We start from the raw sequence: 16,130 nt of genomic DNA, 5'->3' as shown, positions 1-16,130 counted from the left end.
AGGGGGTTTTGTTTCAAACTGAATAATTATATATCCCAAAGGGGAATGATTATTAAATGGCTTTTACGTAATGTGATTGAAGAAATGTCCAAGTCCCCCCTTCTATTTAGTCAATGTATTTGTTGTGAGACTTAGGGTACTGCCATTTATTTGTTTACTTTATTTATTTGACTTAGGGTACTGTCAAATTTTGGAAAAAGTGTTTCCGCCCGGTCTCGAACCGGGGACCTTTCGCGTGTTAGGCGAACGTGATAACCACTACACTACGGAAACTAGGTATGAAATACACTCCACATCTGAAGTTACATCGATAATTCATCCAAATTACAAAATGACTGGTTTCCTTACCCTGTAGTGTTGGTAGTTTATGGACAAGGTTTGACAGCAATCCATGCTTTTATTTTGTTTCCCTGACACTGGGAAATACAAGTTTTAGCATTTGTGGCACAAATCTAATGAAAGTCAATAGTAGCTATTTTACCATTTCCCGCTCTTTATGTCGAAATGATCTGTTAGTGACAGCATTGAGCTACACAATCAATTTGAGTTTCTTTAGGTTGATTTGGACATGAAGCACGAAAAATGTAATATTTGGGAGGGGATCAGCTGGACCTGGTAAGGACATTGGCTCCCGATGGGATAAGTAAAATTGTGTTGAATTGAAGGCTCTTCTCTCACAGAGCAATTATTGTCAGTGTAATATCACTCATTTCCCACTACTCTCTCTTCAGCTACATCCTGTGCCTCTAAAAGATACCTGTATCGCCATCATACTGAGGTAAGTACTGAAGTACTTTAACTCAGAGAAAGATCCAACAGTCACATGTCTGTCTGTGCAACAGGACATCACAGTTAAAGGTCCTCGGTTCGTGACAAGATTTTACTTTAAGATAATTTTGGTGAAAATAGGCGGTCGGGGTTTGCCACTCCTAATGATCAGCACTATTTCTTTTCAACTGTCAGTTTCCGTAGTGTAGTGGTTATCACGTTCGCCTCACACGCGAAAGGTCCCCGGTTCGAAACCGGGCGGAAACATATTTTAACAAAATAGATAGGGCCAATAACAGAAAATGAACAAATACATTGGCCTACAGTAGTGTTTCCCAGCTCCCAGAATGATTTTATTTGGCCCCCCAAGTAAAAAAAAAAGTTATTTTTAATTGTTAGAATAAAAGTTTGTAAAAATATCTGCAAAAAGTGATTTACATTTTGTAGATCTGTTCCAAAGTATTCCCACGCATAATATGTTATCAAATACAAATGTAAGCAAGGTTTGAAATTATTATATTTTAGTAAAATATTATATCTGTTTGGGCTTCTTGTGGTCAATTTGCAGTCTACAAATTATGTGTAATTATGTTCCTGCCCCCTAACCATCCGCTCAAGAAAAAAATTGTCCCGCGGCTGAATCTTGTTGATGATCCCTGGCCTACAGTATACATAAATAGAACCGTCTTGGACATTTCTTCAAATAACCAGTGGCAATGCAATGCAAATAAACTAAGCAATGTCTGACTTCATTAGGTTCTCTGAGCTCGATGAACCCCCCCACCCTGACAAAATGACACCCAAGTTCCCCTTTCTTTCAGTTTCCGTAGTGTAGTGGTTATCACGTTCGTGTATAGCCACAACGGAAATTTTGATGACCTTATTTGACCTTTTCTGCTGCTTTTCAGACACGGTTTGATCCCACTTGTTAAGTAATTAAAACACTAAACAATCCCAATACATTAACTGTTGGTCACTCTATTATATATTATTATTCTAATATGTATTCATTATAGAATTGTGTCAGTTATTAATGATAAACCTTTAAACTGCACTCTTCCTCCCCTCCCTCCCATCTTTTAATTTTTCAGCTCCAGATGACAAAACTTGCACACACTCCAAGGGTTGCAGGACTGCCGACTTCCTTTTGGTCACATATTTTATTCAGAGAAATATGCAATAAACCAAAGACATTGCTTTACCTGTGAATGTACTTTATTGAAGACTTTTTGATAATGGATATGTAGGTGTAAATATCTCCAATCCTAAAATATAATGGCGCATACATAAAATATACAAGTTATTACAATTTATTTACATTGGGTCCAATGTGGGTGTATGAGAGAGTCATGTTTTGTAACAGACAAAAGCACACAGACTATTGTGTGTGTGTGTGGGAGAGAGGGAGAGAGAATATGTGTGTGAATGTTGAATTTTATTTTTTCTTGTCAGCCACCATCTCTCCTAACCATGATCTTTCCACCAACTGTGAGAAAGCACAACTGCACATGTCCGTTGTGGAAAATGGATAACATAATCTGTATGCCTAAATATCTCCAATCCTAAAATAAAATGGACCATACATATAAAATAAACAAGTAATTACAATATATATTGACATATTTACATACTAATGTGTGAGAGAGAGAGAGAGAGTGTGTGTGTGTGTTATATTTTTTCTTGTTAGCCACCCATCTCTGCTTTTCTGCTTGATAAAAAGCTGAGGTATGGAACTCCCTCCAGGTCACCTCTCTCTCCATTCCTTGGCCTTGGTTGCCTGATGACTCACCCTGAATTTGAATCGCTACATACATTCATTGTGGAGAACAAATGTCAGTGGATGGTAGCCAGGGAATGGCCTTGGTACATAACAAATCATTTTGCAGGACAATAAACATATTTGCCTGCCACTCCTGGGAACCCTGTACATATGTGAGGGCTGTTGGGGCCCTGTTTCAGCTCCAGATGACAAAACCTGCACACACTCCCAGAGGGTTTCAGGTCTGCCGACTTCTTTTTGGTCATTCATTTTAATCAGAGAAATATCCAATAAACCAAACTGTTGCTTTAACTGTGAATGTACTTTATTGCACACAATCCTACATTTTTTTTTGTTGCATACATAAAATTAACTATGTATTTACATTGGGTCTACATGTGTGTGTGAGAGAGAGGCATGTTTTAGATATTAGGAGTAATTATGTAGCTATTGATAATGGATATGTAGGTGTAAATATCTCCAACCCTAAAATAAAATGGAGCATACATAAAATAAACAAGTATTTACAATATATTTACATTGGGGATAATGTGTGTGTGACAGAGACAGAGAGGGAGTGTGTGTGCATGTTTTATTTTTCCCTTGTCAGCCACCCATCTCTGCTTGTCAGTCTTGATTGGCCCAGTGTATGCACTTCTGGGTGAGGCTGTCAGGCAGTGGTGGAGTGCATGGCAGATCTGAAAGAGAGATACACAAAGTGACAGTAAGTATATAGCTCAACAACATGTTTGTGCACATCTGTTGGTGTGACTGAGTGAGCGTAAGTGTATGTAATACCGTTATGAATGACCTGTATCCATCTGGGAATCCTCAAAGGTTTCTCCCTTCATGGCCAGTGTAGTAGTAACTGGTGCAGCTAGTAAATGAAATGCCACAGCAGAGGACTGCTGTGACTGCAGCTGAACTGCTGGGGGTGGCAGATCTAAAAGAGAGGCACAATAATCATACAACTCAAGTGTAAGGCCTAGATTCAATCAGATCAAGCGTTAACCGGCGATAGCCGACACCCACATACAGTAGCTGATGTTTTGGCGGTGTCTGAGGTGGAACTGTGCTGGATCTGTCAATTCAGTAAGCAGCTGCTCTTGATCATTATCACGAAACTACACCGTCCTACTCGTGGTACAAGTTCAGAACGAGAAAGTGTAGGTTATATAGAAATAATGACGCTCAAATTTAAAATCATTAAACTAAACCATGAGAATTTCTATCAGCCTAATCGAGGTGTAGATTACATCTCAAATTCCAGTGTTCTAAATTGTAAACAGGGCTGCGTGAGATCTCTGTTAATGCAACTTCGTGCAGCCAATGACAATGTACGCTTTAGGTATAATGCCCGGAGCCACTTGTGAATTTCACAGCTCTAACACAATTCCAACTCAGACACCGCCAAAACAACAGCTATGCAGATGTCGGCTAAAGCGGATGTGATTGAATAGAGCCCCAAGTGAGGGAGATTATGCATGTGTGTATACATGTATGTGATAATTACCTCTATCACCTGTTGCGGCCAGTGTAGCAGGGGCACATAATAATAGTAGAAAGAATGATTTATTTCAGCTTTTATTTATTTCATCACATTCCCAGTGGGTCAGAAGTTTACATACACTCAATTAGTATTTGGTAGCATTGCCTTTAAATTGTTTAACTTGGGTCAAACGTTCCGAGTAGCCTTCAACAAGCTTCCCACAATAAGTTGGGTGAATTTTGGCCCATTCCTCCTGACAGAGCTGATGTAACTGAGTCCGGTTTGTTGGCATCCTTGCTCGCACACACTTTTTCAGTTCTGCCCACAAATTTTCTATAGGATTGAGGTCAGGGCTTTGTGATGGCCACTCCAATACCTTGACTTTGTTGTCCTTAAGCCATTTTGCCACAACTTTGGAAGTATGCTTGGGGTCATTGTCCATGCTTTAACTTCCTGACTGATGTCTTGAGATGTTGCTTCAATATATCCACATCATTTTCCTCCCTCATGATGCCATCTATTTTGTTTAGTGCACCAGTCCCTCCTGCAGCAAAGCACCCCCATAACATGATGCTGCCACCCCCAGGCTTCACGGTTGGGATGGTGTTCCTCGGCTTGCAAGCCTCCCCCTTTTTCCTCCAAACATAACGATGGTCATTATGGCCAAACAGTCCTATTTTTGTTTCATCAGACCAGAGGATATTTCTCCAAAAAGTACGATATTTGTCCCCATGTGCAGTTGCTAACCGTAGTCTGGCTTTTTTATGGCGGTTTTGGAGCAGTGGCTTCTTCCTTGCTGAGCGGCCTTTCAGGTTTTGTCGATATCGGACTCGTTTTACTGTGGATATAGATACTTTTGTACCCGTTTCCTCCAGCATCTTCACAAGGTCTTTTGCTGTTGTTCTGGGATTTATTTGCACTTTTAGCACCAAAGTATGTGCATCTCTAGGAGACAGAACGCAGCTCCTTCCTGAGCGGTATGACAGCTGCATGGTCCCATGATGTTTATACTTGCGTACTATTGTTTGTACCGATGAACGTGGTACCTTCAGGTGTTTGGAAATTGCTCCCAAGGATGAACCAGACTTGTGGAGGTCAAAAAAAAAAAACTGAGGTCTTGGATGATTTCTTTTGATTTTCCCATGATGTCAAGCAAAGAGGCACTGAGCTTGAAGGTAGGCCTTGAAATACATCCACAGGTACCTCCAATTGACTCAAATTATGTAAATTAGCCTATCAGAAGCTTCTAAAGCCATGACATCATTTTCTGGAATTTTCCAAGCTGTTTAAAGGCACAGTCAACTTAGTATATGTAAACTTCTGACCCACTGGAATTGTGATACAGTGAATTATAAGTGAAATAATCTGTCTGTAAACAATTGTTGGAAAAATTACTTGTGTCATGCATAAAGTAGATGTACTAACCGACTTGCTAAAACTATAGTTTGTTAACAAGAAATGTGTGGAGTAGTTGAAAAACGAGTTTTAATGACTCCAACCTAAGTGTATGTAAACTTCTGACTTCAACTGTATATGTGTGTGTGATATTTACCCGAACCACATTACAGGCAGCATTCGCACTGAGCTAAAGAGTAGAGCTGCCGCTTTCAAGGAGCAGGACTCTAACCTGGAAGGTTATAAGAAATCTCGCTATGCCCTCCGACGGACCATCAAACAGGCAAAGCGTCAATACAGGACTAAGAACGAATCCTACTACACCGGCTCCAACAGTCATCGGATGTGGCAAGGCTTGCAAACTATTACAGTCTACAAAGGGAAGCATAGCCAAGAGCTGCCCAGTGACACGAGCCTACCAGATGAGCTAAATGACTTCTATGCTTGCTTCGAGGCAAGTAACACTGAATCAAATCAAATGTATTTATATAGCCCTTCTTACATCAGCTGATATCTCAAAGTGCTGTACAGAAACCCAGCCTAAAACTCCAAACAGCAAGCAATACAGGTGTAGAAGCACGGTGGATAGGAAAAACTCCCTGGAAAGGCCAAAACCTAGGAAGAAACCTAGAGAGGAACCAGGCTATGAGGGGTGGCCAGTCCTCTTCTGGCTGTGCCGGGTGGAGATTATAACAGAACATGGCCAAGATGTTCAAATGTTCATAAATGACCAGCATGGTCAAATAATAATAATCACAGTAGTTGTCGAGGGTGCAACAAGTCAACACCTCAAGAGTAAATGTCAGTTGGCTTTTCATAGCCGATCATTGAGAGTATCTCTACCGCTCCTGCTGTCTCTAGAGAGTTGAAAACAGCAGGTCTGGGACAGGTAGCACATCCGGTGAACAGGTCAGGGTTCCATAGCCACAGGCAGAACAGTTGAAACTGGAGCAGCAGCACGGCCAGGTGGACTGGGGACAGCAAGGAGTCATCATGCCAGGTAGTCCTGAGGAATGGTCTTAGGACTCAAGTCCTCCGAGAGAGAGAAAGAAAGAAAGAAAGAAAGAGAGAGAGAAAGAGAGAATTAGAGAGAGCATACTTAAATTCACACAGGACACCGGATAAGACAGGAGAAATACTCCAGATATTACAGACTGACCCTAGCCCCCCGACACATAAACTACTGCAGCATAAATGCTGGAGGCTGAGACATGAGGGGTCAGGAGACACTGTGGCCCCATCCGATGATACCCCCGGACAGGGCCAAACAGGCAGGATATAACCCCACCCACTTTGCCAAAGCACAGCCCCCACACCACTATCTTCAACCACCAACTTACCATCCTGAGACAAGGCCGAGTATAGCCCACAAAGATCTCCGCCACGGCACAACCCAAGGGGGGGTGCCAACCCAGACAGGAAGACCACGTCAGTGACACAACCCACTCAAGTGATGCACCCCTCCTAGGGACGGCATTGAAGAGCACCAGTAAGCCAGTGACTCAGCCCCTATAATAGGGTTAGAGGCAGAGAATCCCAGTGGAGAGAGGGGAACCGGCCAGGCAGAAACAGCAAGGGCGGTTCGTTGCTCCAGTGCTTTTCCGTTCACCTTCACACTCCTGGGCCATTTGATTTGTCGGAGGACAAACCATCCACAGAGACAAACTGATATCTTTCCAACAGATAAGATCTAAACCAGGCCAGAACTTGTCCGTGTAGACTCATTTGGGTTTCCAATTTCTCCAAAAGAATGTGGTGATTGATGGTATCAAAAGCAGCACTAAGGTCTAGGAGCACGAGGACAGATGCAGAGCCTCGGTCTGACGCCATTGAAAGGTAATTTACCACCTTCACAAGTGCAGTCTCAGTGCTATGATGGGGTCTAAATCCAGACTGAAGCATTTCTGAAACATGCATTTCTGAAACATGTATGGGAGCATCAGCTGTTCCAGACGACTATGTGATCAAGCTCTCCGCAGCCGATGTGAGTAAGACCTTCAAACAGGTCAAAATTCACAAGACCGCAGGGTCAGACGGATTATCAGGATGTGTACTCCGAGCATGCGCTGACCAACTGGCAAGTGTCTTCAATGACATTTGTCTGAGTCTGTAATATCAACATGTTTCAAGCAGACCACCATAGTCCCTGTGCCCAAGAACACTTAGATAACCTGCCTAAATGACTACCGACCAGTAGCACTCACGTCTGTAGCCATGAAATGTTTGAAAGGCTGGTCATGGCTCACATCAACACCATTATCCCAGAAACCCTAGACCCACTCCAATTTGCATACCGCACCAACAGATCCACAGATGATGCGATCTCTATTGCACTCCACACTGCCCTTTTACACCTGGACAAAAGGCACACCTATGTGAGAATGCTATTCATTGACTACAGCTCAGCGTTCAACACCATAGGTCCCTCAAAGCTCATCACTAAGCTAAGGACCCTGGGACTAAACACCTCCCTCTGCAACTGGATCCTGGACTTCCTTACGGGCCATCCCCAGGTGGCAAGGGTAGGTAACAACACATCTGCCATGCTGATCCTCAACATGGGGGGCCCCTCAGGGGTACGTGCTCAGCCCCCTCCTGTACTCCCTGTTCACTCATGACTGCACGGCCAGGCACGACTCCCACACCATCATTAAGTTTGCTGCTGACACAACAGTGGTACGCCTGATCACTGACAATGATGAGACAGCCTGTAAGGAGGAGGTCAGAGACCTGACTGTGTGGTGCCAGGACAACAACCTCTCCCTCAACGCTATTCAAGACAAAGGAGATGATTGTGGACTACAGGAAAAAGAGTACCGATCATGCCGCCATTCTCATCGACAGGGCTGTAGTGGAGCAGATTGAGAGCCTCAAGTTCCTTGTCGTCCACATCACCAACAAACTAACATGGTCCAAGCACAACAAGACAGTTGTGAAGAGGGCACGACAAAACCTATTCCACCTCGGGAGACTGAAAAGATTTGGCATGGGTCCTCAGATCCTCAAAAGGTTTTACAGCTACACCATCAAAAGCATCCAGATGGATTGCATCACTGCCTGGTATGGCAACTGCTCGGCCTCCGCCCGCAATGCATTACAGAGGGTAGTGCGTACGGCCCAGTACATCACCGGGGCCAAGCTTACTGCCATCCAGGACCTCTATACCAGGCAGTGTCAGAGGAAGGCCCTAAAAATGTTCAGACTCCAGCCACCCTAGTCATAGACTGTTTTCTCTGCTACTGCATGGCAAGCGGTACTGGAGCGCCAAGTCTAGGTCCAAGAAGCTCCTAAATAGCTTCTACCCCCAAGCCATAAGACTTCTGGACAGCTAATCAAATGGGTACCCAGACTATTTGCATTGCCCCCCCCCTCCCCGTAACGCTGCTGCTACTCTCTGCTATTATCTATGCATAGTCACTTTAATAACTCTACCTACATGTACATATTACCTCAATTACCTCGACACCGGAGCCCCCGCACATTGACATTGACTCTGTACCGGTACGCCCTGTACAGAATATAGCCCCGCTATTGTTATTTACTGCTGCTCTTTAATTATTTGTTATTCTTATCTCTTACTTTTTTGGGGGGGTGGGGTATCTTCTTAAAACTGCATTGTTGGTTAAGGGCTTGTAAGTAAGCATTTCACTGTAAGGTCTGTTGTATTTGGCGCATGTGACAAATACAATTTGATTTGATTTGATCACACTGCTTCAGGTCTACAGGCCTCTAGAAGTTCCAGCGTGCCTCTCCAGGTCTGGAACAGCTTGGTGGAAACACGGTTACCTACTATCACCCACCGAGCCTGGTTGGCAGATCTGAAAGATAGGCCCAATATTATTTTAATGACAAAGCCTTGACTACACACTAACCTAAAGAATAACCTAAAGAGTGTGTGTGTGTTTGTGTGGGGCGGGGGCAACCACGCAGCAGACTTCATTTCCGAACTGCTCATTGTACTTGCCTTCGCAATCTTTAGTGTGTGTGATCTGTGTTATTGTGACTCAGAAGTGAGTAAACCTGACCACATCCTTGTAGTAGGACATTCAGTGATTAGCTTTGGGGGGGAAAAAACAGTGTACAGTAAAAATGATATCAAATATTCAGATCTGGATTGACAAGTACGCTAAATCATGTGACATAACAAAACCTCTAGGGCTTAGTCTACACAAATTAAATAAAGGATGCAGGACCTGAGCCCTAGGACCAGGACTACCTGGCCTGATGATTCCATCTGGTCGTGCTTCTGATCCAGTCTCTGCTGTTTCTGTCTGTGGCTACGGAACACTGACCTGCTCAGGATTCACTGAACACTGACCTGTTGAGGACTCACCAGAAGTGCTACCTTGTCCCAGACCTGCTGTTTAATTCTGTCTCTCTCTACCGGACCTACGTCTCAACCTCTAAATGCTCAGCTATGAAGAGCCAACTGGCATTTCCTCCTGAAGTGATGAACTATTTCACCCTCTTTATAACCACTGTGATTATTATTTGACCCTGCTGGTCATCAATGAACGTTTAAATGCCTTGAAGAGCGACCTGGACTAAATGGCTGTACGTTTTTATAATTACCATCAGCACAGCCAGAAGAGGACTGGCCACCCCTGAGAGCCTGGTTCTTCCTAGGTTCCAGCCTTTCTAGGGAGTTTTTCCTAGCCACTGTGCTTCTACGTCTGCATTGCTTGCTCTTTGTGGTTTTGGGCTGGGTATCTGTATAAGCACTTTGTGACATCTGCTGATGTAAAAGGGGCTTTATAGATTACATTTGAAAGATTGTTTGTATAAGCTGCATGAATGTGTGATCTTTCAAATAACAGAATAACAGAACAGTAGGAAGGCTATTGTTGCTGTATTGTAGCCTACTGCATCCCACCCCAAACTTTTATTCAGGTTAACACTCGCAAGGCCGCCGGGCCAGATGGAATACCAAGGCGTGTTCTCAAAGCATGCGCAGACCAGCTGGCAAGTGTCCTCAAAGACAATCTCTTATTGTCCCAGTCTGTATAACACGAATGTCTGGCAACCCGAAGGGTGTGAGTTTGAATCTCATCACCGACAACTATATAACGTAAATGTCTAGCAACCCAAAGGTTGTGAGTTTGAATCTCATCCTGGACAATTTCAGCTAATTAGCTACTTTGAAACTACTTAGCATGTTAGCTAACCCTTCCCCTACACCTAACCCTAACCTTAACCCTTTTAGCTAACCCTTCCCCTAACCCTAACCTTAACCCTTTAACCTAACTTCTAAACTGAACCCTAACCCTAAACCATAGGCTAGCTAACGTTAGCCACCTAGCTAGAATTCGTAACATATCATACGTTTTTGCAAAATTAGTAACATATAGTACATTTGTAAATTCATAACAATTGGATGTTTTGCAAATTCGTAACATATCATACAACTTTTTATTCGTAACATATCATACGAAATGGGTGATGGACATTGACAAATTAATACATACCATACAAAATGTGACATATTTTGGCCAGAGAGTGATTTTATTTCGCCCCTCATGTTTTTTTTATATATACTGCTCAAAAAAATAAAGGGAACACTTAAACAACACATCCTAGATCTGAATTAAAGAAATAATCTTATTAAATACTTTTTTCTTTACATAGTTCAATGTGCTGACAACAAAATCACACAAAAATAATCAATGGAAATCCAATTTATCAACCCATGGAGGTCTGGATTTGGAGTCACAGTCAAAATTAAAGTGGAAAACCACTCTACAGGCTGATCCAACTTTGATGTAATGTCCTTAATTAAAACAAGTCAAAATGAGGCTCAGTAGTGTGTGTGGCCTCCATGTGCCTGTATGACCTCCCTACAACGCCTGGGCATGCTCCTGATGAGGTGGCGGATGGTCTCCCGAGGGATCTCCTCCCAGACCTGGACTAAAGCATCCGCCAACTCCTGGACAGTCTGTGGGGCAACGTGGCGTTGGTGATTGGAGCGAGACATGATGTCCCAGATGTGCTCAATTGGATTCAGGTCTGGGGAACGGGCGGGCCAGTCCATAGCATCAATGCCTTCCTCTTGCAGGAACTGCTGACACACTCCAGCCACATGAGGTCTAGCATTGTCTTGCATTAGGAGGAACCCAGGGCCAACCGCACCAGCATATGGTCTCACAAGGGGTCTGAGGATGTCATCTCGGTACCTAATGGCAGTCAGGCTACCTCTGGCGAGCACATGGAGGGCTGTGCGGCCCCCCAAAGAAATGCCACCCCACACCATGACTGACCCACTGCCAAACCGGTCATGCTGGAGGATGTTGCAGGCAGCAGAACGTTCTCCACGGCCTCTCCAGACTCTGTCACGTCTGTCACGTGCTCAGTGTGAACCTGCTTTCATCTGTGAAGAGCACAGGGCGCCAGTGGCGAATTTGCCAATCTTGGTGTTCTCTGGCAAATGCCAAACGTCCTGCACGGTGATGGGCTGTAAGCACAACCCCCACCTGTGGACGTCAAGCCCTCATACCACCCTCATGGAGTCTGTTTCTGACCGTTTGAGCAGACACATGCACATTTGTGGCCTGCTGGAGGTGATTTTGCAGGTCTCTGGCAGTGCTTCTCCTGCACCTCCTTGCACAAAGGCAGAGGTAGCGGTCCTGCTGCTGGGTTGTTGCCCTCCTACGGCCTCCTCCACGTCTCCTGATGTACTGGCCTGTCTCCTGGTAGCGCCTCCATGCTCTGGACACTACGCTGACAGACACAGCAAACCTTCTTGCCACAGCTCGCATTGATGTGCCATCCTGGATGAGCTGCACTACCTGAGCCACTTGTGTGGGTTGTAGACTCCGTCTCATGCTACCACTAGAGTGAAAGCACCGCCAGCATTCAAAAGTGACCAAAACGTCAGCCAGGAAGCATAGGAAATGAGAAGTGGTCTGTGGTCCCCACCTGCAGAACCAGTCCTTTATTGGGGGTGTCATGCTAATTACCTATAATTTCCACCTGTTGTCTATTCCATTTGCACAACAGCATGTGAAATGTATTGTCAATCAGTGTTGCTTCCTAAGTGGACAGTTTGATTTCACAGAAGTGTGATTGACTTGGAGTTACATTGTGTTGTTTAAGTGTTCCCTTTATTTTTTTGAGCAGTGTATATTTTTTATTATTATAGTTGGACATAAAAGTCTGTAAAAACACCAGAAAATCAGTTCCAAGGGATTTTAGTTTTGGAAATCTGTTCCAAGTATTCCCACGCATAACAAATATATGCAAGGTTTGAAATTATTATGTTTTAGTCAAATATTATATCTGTTTGGGCTTCTTGTGGTCAATTTGCAGTCTACAAATTATTTGTAATTATGTTTTGGGCCCCTAACAATCCGCTCAAGGAAAAAAATCGTCCAGCGGCTAAATTTAGTTGATGATCTGCGGCCTACAGTATACATAAATAGAACCGTCTTGGACATTTCTTCAAATAACCAGTGGAAATGCCATGGTAATCAGTGGTGTAAAGTACTTAAGTACAAATACCTTAAAGTACTACTTAAGTCGTTTTTTGGGGGTATCTGTACTTTACTTTACTATTTATATTTTTGGCAACTTTTACTTTTACTTCACTACATTCCGAAAGAAAATGATGTATTTTTTACTCCATACATTTTACCTGACACCCAAAGTACTCGTTACATTTTGAATGCTTAGCAGGACAGGAGATGGTCCAAATCACGCACTTATCAAGAAAACACATGGTCATCCCTACTGCCTCTGATCTGGCGGACTCACTGAACACAAATGCATCTTTCTTATATTATGTCTGAGTGTTGGAGTGTGTCCCTGGCTATCCATACATTTCTAAAACAAGAAAAGGGTGCCATCTGCTTTGCTTAAAATAAGGAATTTTAAAGTATTTATACTTCTACTTTTACTTTTGATACTTAAGTATATTTTAGCAATTACATTTACTTTTGATACATAAGTATCTTTAGAACCAAATACTTTTAGACTTTTACTGAAGTGTTATTTTCCTGGGTGACTTTTACTTTTACCTGAGTAACTTTCTATTAAGGTATCGATACTTTTACTCAAGTATAATAGTTGGGTACTTTTTCCACCATTGATGGAAATAGACTAAGCAACCTCTGCCTTCATTGGGTTCTGAGCGCAACGAACCCCCCTACACTCAAATTTCTACACAAGCCCTCCTGAAACTCAGTTTCCGTAGTGTAGTGGTTATCACGTTCGCCTCACACGCGAAAGGTCCCCGGTTCGAAACCGGGCGGAAACAAATTTTAGTGAAGATTATTTACTTTGAGCTCATTTGGGATAAAATGGGTGGTAGGGGTTTGTCCACTCCCAATATTTCTGCTATCTTCTGTAAGTTTCCATATCGTAGTGTTTATCACGTTTGCCTCACGCAAAGGCCGAAAGGTTTTATAAATGTTTTATTGTATTTAACTTTTATTTAACTAGGTAAGTCAGTTAAGAACAAATTCTTATTTACAATGATGGCCAACCCTGGCCAAACCAGGACGACGCTGGTCCGGAAGTGATACAGCCTGGAATCGAATCAGGGACTGTAGTGATGCCTCTTGCACAGAGATGCAGTGGTAAAAAAGATTTGAACAGAATAGATATGGCCAAAATGAAGAAAAAAAATACAAATACATAGGCGTACAGTAGGGTTCCTCAGCTGTCGGCATGAGTGTCGAATTTGGCCTGAGGGTGATTTTATTTGGCCCCCCAAATTTTTTTATGCATATTTTTTATTATTATTGTTGGACATAAAAGTCTGTAAAAACACCCTAGCAAATCAGTTCCAAGTGATTTAAAATGTTGAAATATTTAAGTATTCCCACGCATAATAGAGATATATGTGATTGATTGTATAGAAATGTAAGGAAGGTTTGAAATGATTATGTTTTAGTCAAATATTATATAAGTTTTGCCTTCTTGTGGTCAATTTGCGTACTACAAATTATTTGTAATTATGTTTCGGGCCCCTAACAATCCGCTCAAGGAAAAAATCGTCCCGCGTCTAAATCTGGACTACAGTATACATGAATGGAACTGTTTTAGACATGTTATCAGATAACCAGTGTAAATGCACTGGTAACAGACCAAACAATTTATGATTTCATCAGATTCTGAGCGCAACGAACCCTTCACCCAGTCAAAATGACACCCAAGTAAAACTTTTCTAAGTTTCCGTAGTGTAGTGGTTATCACGTTCGCCTCACACGCGAAAGGTCCCCGGTTCGAGACCGGGCGGAAACACATTTTGACAGAGCTGATAACTGAAAATAAACAAACAAATCCAAAGGACTATAGTATAGGCTACATAAATAGAACAGGCTTGAACATTTCTTTAAACAAAAAACAGCAGCAATGGTAATACGGAAGTGGTTCCGATGAAACAGAGGCTAGGCTAGTTTACCACATTGGTCACAGGCTTCATCAATAAGTGCATAGACTACGTCGTCCCCACAGTGACTATATGAAGGTATCCAAACCAAAAACCACGGATTACGGGGAAAATCCATGCTGGGTTAAAGGCTAGAGCTACCAAGTACAAGGCACGGACACGGACATGGACCCATATAAATAAACCCGCTATGACCTCCAATGAGACATCGAACATGCAAAAGGACAATATAGGAGGAAGGTGGAAGCCTATTATACTGGCTCCGACGCTCGTCGTATGTGCCAGGGTTTGCAGATGATAACAGACTACACAGGAAAATCCAGCCGTGAGATGCCCAGTGATGCAGAACTCCCAAACGAGCTAAATGACGGAGAAGGAATAAAACACTGAGTCTTGCGTGAAAGCCCTGTTGTTCCGGATGACTACAGTCAATTTGCAGTCTACTAATTGTTTCTATACTGAAAAAAAGTATAAACAAACATGTAAATTGTTGGTCCAATGTTTCATGAGCTGAAATAAAAGTTCCCATTTTCCAAATACACAAAAAGCTTATTTCTCTCCAGTTTTGTGTACAAATTTGTTTACATCCCTGATAGTGAGAATTTCTCCTTTGCCAAAATAATCCATCCACCTAACAGGTGCGGCATATCAAGAAGCTGATTAAACAGCAAGATCATTACACAAGTGCACCTTGTGCTGGAGACATGTTGACATGTTGACTGCAGGAATGTCCACCAGAGCTGTCGCCAAATACATTTATGTTAATTTCTCTACCATGAACTGCATCCAACATCATTTTATAGAATTTGGCAGTACGTCCAACCGGCCATGTGTAACCACGTCAGCACAGGACCTCCACATCCGGATCGTCTGAGACCAGCCACCCTGACAGCTTATGAAACTGAGGAGTATTTCTGTTTGTAGTAAAAGGCCTTTTTGGGGGGAAAGAAAAAATATATATGTATATATTTTGCTCAGAAAACTTAAGGGGGCCAAATAAAATCACCTGCGGCCAAATTCTGGCCATCACTATACATATATAGAACAGTCCTGGACATTTCTTTATAAAACACTGCATCAATGTTAAGGTACGGGAAAAAAATAAATGTATGAAATGTATGCATTCACTACTGTAAGTCGCTCTGGATAAGAGCGTCTGCGAAAAAGAAAAAAAAAGAAAAAAAAGGAAATAGACAAAGCAATTTCTGAGTTAATTAGGCTCTGAGAGTGACTAATCCATCACCCAGGCAAACTGACACCCAAGTACCACCTAAAGCAGTTCAAGTAGTGTAGTTTGCCTTACTTGGGAAAGGTCCCCGGTTTGAGACCGGGCG

General features: G+C 42.8%; 1 long non-coding RNA gene and 4 other non-coding genes across 5 annotated transcripts; 4 read left to right on the top strand and 1 right to left on the bottom strand.

Moving 5' to 3' along the window:
- Window positions 1–200: 200 nt before the first annotated feature.
- trnav-aac (transfer RNA valine (anticodon AAC)) lies at window positions 201–273 on the bottom strand. Its single transcript has one exon. It is a non-coding gene; the product is annotated as a tRNA-Val (tRNA).
- A 58-nt stretch (window positions 274–331) lies between these two features.
- LOC106598892 (uncharacterized) lies at window positions 332–2,378 on the top strand. The gene is made up of 3 exons (XR_001327308.3): window positions 332–615; window positions 732–778; window positions 1,860–2,378. It is a non-coding gene; the product is annotated as an uncharacterized LOC106598892 (long non-coding RNA).
- trnav-cac (transfer RNA valine (anticodon CAC)) lies at window positions 963–1,035 on the top strand. Its single transcript has one exon. It is a non-coding gene; the product is annotated as a tRNA-Val (tRNA).
- An 11,208-nt stretch (window positions 2,379–13,586) lies between the features above and the next one.
- Window positions 13,587–13,659, top strand: trnav-cac (transfer RNA valine (anticodon CAC)). The gene has a single exon. It is a non-coding gene; the product is annotated as a tRNA-Val (tRNA).
- Window positions 13,660–14,575: 916 nt separating this feature from the next.
- Window positions 14,576–14,648, top strand: trnav-cac (transfer RNA valine (anticodon CAC)). The gene has a single exon. It is a non-coding gene; the product is annotated as a tRNA-Val (tRNA).
- Window positions 14,649–16,130: the final 1,482 nt, after the last annotated feature.

This window comes from Salmo salar, chromosome 03 (genome assembly GCF_965601325.2).
Source record: "Salmo salar chromosome 03, fSalSal1, whole genome shotgun sequence".
NCBI classification, from domain to species: Eukaryota; Metazoa; Chordata; class Actinopteri; order Salmoniformes; family Salmonidae; genus Salmo; species Salmo salar.
This window is presented reverse-complemented; position numbering and strand designations above follow the sequence as displayed.